The following is a 7,836-nucleotide window of genomic DNA, read 5'->3' on the forward strand; positions in this document are numbered from 1 at the left end:
ACTGACAACAGTGATAGAAAATACGACTCAGACTCAACCTTTAATACAGCAAAAAAGAAAATTCTGAATTGGTATGCAGACAGGGGTTCTAAAAATGAGCCAATATGACAGTCTGATAATCATGGATTATTCAGCATCTGGGATCCTTAAATTGGGAAAGATATTGAAATAAGTAGTAAAATAGGCCATTCCAGCCTAGTTTGTAACTAAAAGGAAGATAAGATCTCTCTCTCTCTCTCTCTCTCTCTCTCTCTCTCTCTCTCTCTCTCTCTCTCTCTCTCCATTTTGTCTAGTCATTCTCTCAGTTTTTTCATAGAATCTTTGATTACTCCAGAATGACCTATGTAAAAACAGCATTCTTCTTTAAGTGCAGCACATAGCCCTCCTTCTTTTAAAAACAGCAAGTCTAGACCCTTCCTATTTTGTAAGACAACTTCTGAAAGTGAAGTTAAAGATACTTTAAGATTAGTTATGGATTGCTTTAATGCTCTCAAATCCTCATTCATAGCCTATCTTAGTTCTTGGAAATAGTGGGGCTGTCATATGAGAGCAGTAGTGCCTGTCCCTATACCCGCTGTTGTATGAGAGCAGTAGTGCCTGTCCCTAGACCCACAGTGACTCCGATGCCCAGGATGACTGCCAAGGTCAATGTGACAGACTCTCTCTCATAGCGGGTTAGATGCCCATCAAATTGTCTATAAAAGAGTTAGTAGGGTGGTAAAGGACTCTGGGCACTAACTGTATGACTACACAGTAGACTTTGGCATTATTAAACACTGAAATTGATACACAAGGAGTTAGTCCTGTACTGCAGGCCCACCATTTGTCTAGACCAGGGAAAAGGTACTTGATGTTGGAAGTGTTAGGGCTCTCCAGGGTGGTGTTACATAGGTGTCTATAAGCAGTTGGTAGGTTTCCCAGGCAGGTACTTGTACCTGTAACTTCAGGAAGGGTTAATATATGGCTGGTTCCTCAAACACAAGCCTCATGGCTGGAGGTGGTATTGAACATTCCAGACACTGCAATTCCTTCATAATAAGGAGGTCCTGAAGCTAGGCAAAGCCAACAAGACTCAGTCATATCAGGATTGGTTTGGTTCATCACACTAAAGGCTCCCTGTACAACAATAATTAATCTCTGTCCTGTCTTGCCTGGGACAACAGAAAGGTCACTGAAAGGGGTAAGAGATGAATGGGGAGAGGTAGGCAAAGTCGGGGAAGGTTGCACTACCAGTAGTGGTGGCTTGGGGATTGGAGAACCTTGGTCAGCCAGTACCTGGTTAGGTTCCACCAGCTGAGTCCGGGGATGTTTTACCTTTAGGCAAACCTGAAGTTGTCATCCTTGCCCTCCCCAATGCTTGTAAAATACAATGCCCCAAGTCATGACTCCCAAGCTACTGGGGAAGATTGGACATCTGCCTGTCCTTAGTGAACTGCAGTTTTATATAATCTAAATCTGCAGATCTGCATGGCTTATCCTTGTACAACCCCATTACTACTTTTTGGCCAGGTCTTGGATTAACAAAGGAAAAAACTAGTCCCTCCCCGGCGGACGACGTGGCTTACTTCCAGTCTCCATCATTTGAAGTAATACAACTCCATCTTCTGCGAAAGAATTTTGGGGCCCTCCACACTTAGGACCCTTTTTAGACCCGGGGCAACTATAGAACCCATAGCTTCAGACCAGGTTGCGGTGGGTGGGAGGGGGTACTGGCGACTGCAGAATTAATTTGGTGAAAACAAAACTATAGGGGCGGACACCACGGTCCCTGGAGGTGCCTCCTTTGAAATGGTAAAAACTACTTCTCCTGTTTGAGAGAACACTTGCCAAGTCAGCTTCTGTCAGGGGCGGGGGCATGGGGATTATAGTTAGCCTTGCTCAGTCCTGTCCCTTCTGTGATGAAGGCTTAGCTTAAGATGGTCATCTGTAGTTTCGAGGTCCCATTCATCTTTAGGGAGTGGTACCTTCTTGAGGTGGGAAGCATGGATGAAAGCAGCAATCCCCTCTATTTTCACATCAGTAGGGGTAGTCAACAGTACCAAATAGGGTCCCTTCCACCATGGTTCCAAGTTCCCAGTACTGTATCTTCAGACATAGACAGCATCTTCAACTTGGAACGAGTGGGGTACAGCTAGGTCTCTGGGTTTGTAAGCTTCCCGAATCAAATCCCAGGCTTCCTTTCTCACAGTTTCCAGAGCCTTTAAGCAAGCAAACAAAGGTTTAGACAATGAAGCAACAGGATCGTGGACTCCTCCTGACTCAGTGAGGGGAGGAGGGTCACCACACAGGAGTTGATAAGGGGTGAATTAATACTTTCCCCGGGGAATTTCTTACCCGGAACAAGGCAAAGGTAAGGAGGACTGTCCAATCCTTTTTGCCGGTCTCTAAGGCTAATTTAGTCAAGGTCTCCTTTAATGTTCTATTCATTCTTTTTACCTGTCCTGAACTTTGGGGTCTGTATGCACATTGTAATTTCCAATTTATCCCCAACATCCTGGCCAGTCCCTAACTTACCTGGGCAACAAAGGCAGGCCCGTTGTCTGACCTGATAACCTTGGGGATCCCAAATCTGGGAAAAATTTCTTCAAGGATATTTTTGACCACAACATTGGCAGTTTCATTTTTTGGTAGTGAAGGTTTCAACCCATCCTGAAAAAGTATCTATAAACACTAACAAATACTTCCACCTGTATTGGGCAGGTTTGACTTCAGTAAAATCCACTTCCCAATAGGCTCCTGCCCTATCTCTTCATAGTCTTCCTCCTGGGATAAAAGGTGACTTTCCCACATTAGTCAATGCGCGGGCATGGCAGATTCTTGCCACCTTCTGCATAGTATCATTAAGTCCAATAACATAATAATTAGAAGTTTATACCAGTTTCTTAAGCTTTTGGCTCCCAGGTGAGTCAGAGAATGTAAGTTTTTAATGTACTCACGCACCTCTCTGCTGTGTAGGATGGGCTTCCTATCACAGATATGGGTTCCATAAGAGGTATGTGTATGATGTCCTAATGCTTCCATAACATCTAGGTCTTCTTGGGAGTAATGGAAGCTGCTTTCCCTTAAATCATGCCAATCAATTTATGGGTGTAGATTGAGAATCATGGTGCCTTGAACTGCCTGTTTGACAGTCAAGTCAGCCATCTGGTTTCCTTTGGTTACAAAATCAAGTTCCTTTTGGTGTCCTGGAGAATGCATGATGGCCACCCTTTTGGTAGGTGGATGGCCTCAAGGAGGTTCAAAATGTCTTCTTCCTTTTTAATTTCTTTTCCTGCCCAGGTTAATAACTCCCTCTGCCAGTAGATAGCACCATGGATATGGGCAGTAGCAAAGGTATACCTGCTGTCTGTATAAATTTTGCTACTTTTACCCTCTGCCATATGGAGGGCTTTAATTAAGGCGATGAGTTCAGCTTTTTGAGCCGAGGTCCCCTCTGGTAGGCTACTGGCCCAAATTACCTTTTTTCCATCCATGACTGCTGCCCCCGCCTTTCGCTTACCTTCAACCATGAAGCTGCTGCCATCTGTGTACCAGCTGGAACTCCCTACCCAGGGCTGGTCTTTTAGATCTCTTCTAATTCCAGTCTCTTCTGCCAAAATGCCAGCACACTGATGGATCACCACTGAATCTCCAATCTCAGGCAGCAGGGTAGAAGGGTTAAGCATAGTGGGGGGGGGGAGGGGTGTGCAAAGATTACATGGTCAGTCAATAAAAGAGCCTGGTAGTGGGTCATGTGAGCGTTGGTCATCCATTGTTCAGGGGATTGTCTACTTATGCTTTCCAGAGAGTCGGGGGCTACAATAGTAACTTTTTGTCCCAGAATCAATTTGTCAGCATCTTTGACAAGGAGGGTCACAGCCGCAATGGTCTTGAGGCACGATGGCCATCTGCTGGCCACTGGGTCCAGTTTCTTTGATAGGTAGGCCATGGGCTGTGTCCATGGTCCTAGGGTCTGTGTTAGGACTCCTCTCACTATCCCAGCCCATTCATCCACATACAGAGTAAAAGACTTGGTGAGGTCCAGCTAGGCCAGAACAGGGGCAGTGAGCAAAGCCTGTTTGATCTTGTCTAAGGCCTCCTGTAGTGTCTCAGTCCATTCAAATTTACCTCCTTCCTTAGAGGATAAAGCGGGGTGGCAAGGGTGGCAAATCCAAGTATCCATAACCAAAAAACCCAGCCATGCTCAGGAATTCTCTTACTTGGCAGGGGTTAGTCAGGGTCAGAATCTGGGTCACGGTCTTTTTCTGGGCCTCTGTTAGCCATCACTTTCCATCTCTCAAGGCATATCCCAGGCACATGACTTCAGTCCAGCACAACTGAGCCTTTTTAGCCAACGCCCAGTACCCCAACTCACCCAGTTCTGCCAGGTTTTTAGTTCCCTTCTGGCATTCTTCTTTGGTGGTGGCAGCTAGAAGCAAGTCATCAACATATTATAAGAGGGTCACTTGTGGGTTAGTAGCCCTAAAAGAAGCTAGATCTTTATGTAATGCCTCATCGAATATAGTAGGAGAGTCTTTAAAACCTTGTGGCAGCCTGGTCCATGTCAAGTGTCCGGTAACTTCAGATTCTGGGTCTTGCCACTCGAAGGCAGAAATGGGCTGGCTAGAGGGATGTACTCTTAAGCAAAAGAAGGCATCTTTTAGATCTAAAACAGTGTACCATTTTTTCTCTGTTGGCAATGAGCTGAGTAGAATATATGGATTTGGGACAGTAGGACCTCTTGTTGAACCCTCTTGTTGACTTCTCTGAGGTCTTGTATTGGTCTATAATCTCTAGTTCTAGGCTTATTGACAGGAAGGAGGGGGTATTCCAGGGGGACTGGCATGGAACTAGGATGCCAAGCTGCAAGAATCTCAAAATATGAGGTCTGATTCTTCCACATGCCTCTTGACTCATTGGGTATTGTCGAACCCCAATTGGAGTGGCATCCGTTTTTAGTCCCACCACTACTGGAGGTACTTGCTTCGCCATTCCCATTCCCTCTGTTTCCATCCATGTTTGAGGAAAAGCCATCAACCAGCCTTCAATGTCAAAGCTGGTTTGTGTTGGGGCTTGATATAAATGATATTCTTTCTCTGTCCCTATAATTAAAATAATGGAAGTTGGTGGTATTCCCCAGGAGACTTCTGGTCCACCAGACATAAACCTGATTTGAGCCTTTAATTTAGTGAATAGATTTCTTCCCAGTAGTGGGGTAGGACACTCAGGTATCACTAAAAAAGAATGAATCATTTGCTTTTTCCCCAAATCAACAGTTCTAGAAGTTGTCCACGGGTAAGGCTTTTGACCCATAGCTCCAATTACGATAGTTTTTTTTTTTTCATTTTTTAGTTTCCCTAAAGGTTGTTTTAGGACCGAATATTCAGCTCTTGTATCTACTAGAAATTCCACTGGGGTCCCCTCCACTTTTAGGGTTACCCTAGGCTCGGGGAGGGGGTCCAAACCTCATCCCCATTAATCACTATCTTCTCCCAAAGTCAGCACTTTTGGTTTGGAGTTTCTATTTTTCTTCTTGGGGCATTCTATAGACAAATGCCCTTTTTACTTGCAATAAGGAAATTGATCCTTATCCAAGGGTCGTGCAGGTCCACTGTTTCGGCCACAGGAGCTTCCTTCGGGGAACCACTTGTTGCCCTGGTACCCTGGCTGCCTTCCTGTTCTATCTCTTTCTCCCACAACTGCAGCCAGGAATCTAGTCAGATTTTTTTTCCTGCCTTCAATCCCACCTTTCTTCTCTTTCTTCAGCTACCTTTTTTCCCCTTTCCTTCTTTTTTCTTCTGTCTCTCTCTTAAGATACACTTTCTCTGCTTTCTTCACTAAATCAGATAAAGCAAGGTCCTGCAATCTTTCTAATATCTGCAAATTTCTTTTAATGTCTTATGCTGACTGTCCTATGAAAGCCATGGCCACTGCCAGCTGCTGCCCCTCTGAGCTTGGATTGAAAGGAGTATACCTTTGATCGGCTTCCATGAGTTGTTCTAGAAACATGGACAGGGGTTCTACAGAGCCCTGAAGTACCTCTCTTACCTTAGCCAAATTAGTGGGGCATCTTGCTGCCCCTCAGAGGCCTGCCACGAGAACCTGACGGTAGACTGTCAGTTACTCCCTACCTGCTGCAGTGTTGAAATCCCAGTTAGGACGATCCAAGGGGAAACCAGCATCTATTTCATTTGAGAGGGTCATGGGAAACCCGTTGGGGCCAGGAAATTTTTTCCTGACTTCATGGAGAATCATCTCTTTTTCCTCAGTAGTGAAGAGGACCTGTAAAAGTTGCTGACAATCATCCCAGGTGGACTGATGTGAGAACATAAGTGGTTCTACCAGTCCAGTTAAACTGGCGGGGTTCTCTGAAAAAAGGAGGGTGGTTAGTCTTCCAATTATATAGATCAGCCAAAGAGAAAGGCCAATACTGGAAGGGCTGGAGATTGGGTGGACCCACAGGGGGCCCATATGTCCTAAGGGGGAGACTGACAGTAGAGTCAGGTCCCTCAGGACTAAGAGTGTGGTGTCTCCTAGTTCCCACTACTGGTCCCGCTCCCTCCCTACCCTGATTAGGTGCCGGCCAAAGGTAGGGGGAGGGTGTTGAGGTTGGGGATGTGGTGGAAGGAGTGGGATGGGCGATTCAGGTGGCTCCTCAATTTTGGGATGAATCTTAGGAGGAGCAGTGGGCTTGGAAGGCTCCGTTTCAGATGGAGTCTTTGCTTTTGGTTTGTTACTGGCAGAATTTTTGAGTGCCAGAACTTGGGAGTCCAACTTCTGTTTTTCGCACCCAAGGTTTGACCCAAAGTGGAGGCCCCTAGACCAGGTCTTTCCATACATTGATGTATGGTTGTTGATTGGGATGTGACACTGGTTCTTCCTGAAAAAGAATTGCTTTGATCTCAAAAATGATGGTCAAATCAAAGGTGCCTTCTGGAGGCCAGCCAACACCAAATCCTGGCCATTCCAAGACACAAAAATTCTGCCATGGTTTCTTTTTGATTTCAACAGAGACATTATGTGCTCTGGTCCTAACTTCAGTTCAGTGGTCCAAAGTCAGTCTAAGGTGAGTTGTCACAGTCTGTGCCATTATCCAAGTCACAAGAAACACAAAGGACACATAAGTCAGAATAAGACACTAACGACGACCTGTTTCCACTTGGATGATCAAAACCAGGGAAGACTTCCAGAGAGTCGCAGAGGCGGGCAACCTTTCCTCAGGAGGATGGTCACCATGTTGTCTTCAAACTTCAGATGGGACAGTGGTCCCTCCAGTGTTGGGGCATCCCCCAAAACAGAAAATAAACCACAGATCTTTGCTCAAGTGCATTGCCAGGGAGAGAGCAGACTGCGGAAGTGACACAGCTTCTGGGAAAGATCCCATTTCGAGCTCCAGTCATTGGGTACCTTTCCTGCCTGAGGAGGGGTGTCCGCCCAGGAGGGTTCTCAAGGCCTGAGAAGGTAGAAGAGCCATCTTTGCTCTGGTGCATTGCCAGGGAAAGGGCAACCTGCAGAAGCAACAGAGCTTCTGGGAACGATCCTGTTTCTGTCTCTAGACATATGAGCACATTCCCCGCCAGAGGAGAGGTGTCTGCACGAGTGGGCTTTCACTGCCTGGACTCAATTCCCCAATAAAAAGACATAGACTAATAGACTGGCTACACAAACAGGACCCAACATTTTCTTGCTTACAGGAAACCCACCTCAGGGAAAAAGATAGACACTATCTCAAAGTGAAAGGCTGGAAAACAATTTTCCAAGCAAATGGTGCGAAGAAACAAGCTGGAGTAGCCATTCTAATATCAAATAAAATTGGCTTTCAACCCAAAGTTATCAGAAAGACAAGGAGGGGCACTT

The 7,836-nt window shown here is 45.8% G+C and overlaps 1 pseudogene; it reads right to left on the reverse strand.

Moving 5' to 3' along the window:
* Positions 1-1,868: 1,868 nt before the first annotated feature.
* LOC110325706 overlaps positions 1,869-7,836 on the reverse strand; it is a 193,698-nt pseudogene continuing 187,730 nt past the window's right edge.

Source organism: Mus pahari, chromosome 8, assembly GCF_900095145.1.
Source record: "Mus pahari chromosome 8, PAHARI_EIJ_v1.1, whole genome shotgun sequence".
Taxonomy (NCBI): Eukaryota; Metazoa; Chordata; class Mammalia; order Rodentia; family Muridae; genus Mus; species Mus pahari.